General features: G+C 35.3%; 1 long non-coding RNA gene across 1 annotated transcript in view; it reads right to left on the bottom strand.

Annotated features, from left to right (window-relative positions):
* LOC118331990 overlaps nt 1-516 on the bottom strand; it is a 1,385-nt gene that overhangs the window by 319 nt on the left and 550 nt on the right. The window contains exon 2 of the long non-coding RNA XR_004796907.1: nt 154-254. This is a non-coding gene — a long non-coding RNA (uncharacterized LOC118331990). The remainder of the gene's footprint in view (nt 1-153; nt 255-516) is intronic.

Below are 516 nucleotides of genomic sequence, written 5' to 3'. Positions count from 1 at the left end.
TAATGGCTGCTAGCCGTCTAGGAAAATCTTTATTCAGGGAGAACCCAACTGTATTTATTATCTTTTATAACCAACACATTTTGATTCTAAATTAGGCATGAGCTGTCAAGGAAGGTATTACGTATTTATGTCATGAGGAAATCATAGACATACCAGAGAAATGAACACAGTAATGTAACAGAGAACACATTACAGCTGCTCAGGGTAACCCAAATGTTGTATTTCTTGTCTTTCATAGCCAGAGCATCTTCGACCTGGGAAAAACAAGAAGAAATGCCAGTCAAACCTGGAAGGTCCCACCCTTATACTATATATATGAAACACAATTCCTGCCACACAAACTTATATCATGGTATTGTAGACATGGATTATTCATATTGCCACATAGATCATTCAAACAAATTGCAGATGCAATTACTGTAATATCTCACATCATAACCAGCCACATTGTATCATAAAATTGCATTCCAAGATTAAAACATGAAGCACCATTTTTGCAAAGAATAAGGTTAAAAA

The sequence above is a fragment of the Morone saxatilis genome, unplaced genomic scaffold (genome assembly GCF_004916995.1).
Source record: "Morone saxatilis isolate NCDOM2014 unplaced genomic scaffold, NCSU_SB_2.0 Contig20, whole genome shotgun sequence".
Lineage (NCBI taxonomy): Eukaryota > Metazoa > Chordata > Actinopteri > Moronidae > Morone > Morone saxatilis.
The sequence above is the reverse complement of the archived record's forward strand: the minus strand, read 5'-3'. Positions and strand labels throughout refer to the sequence as shown.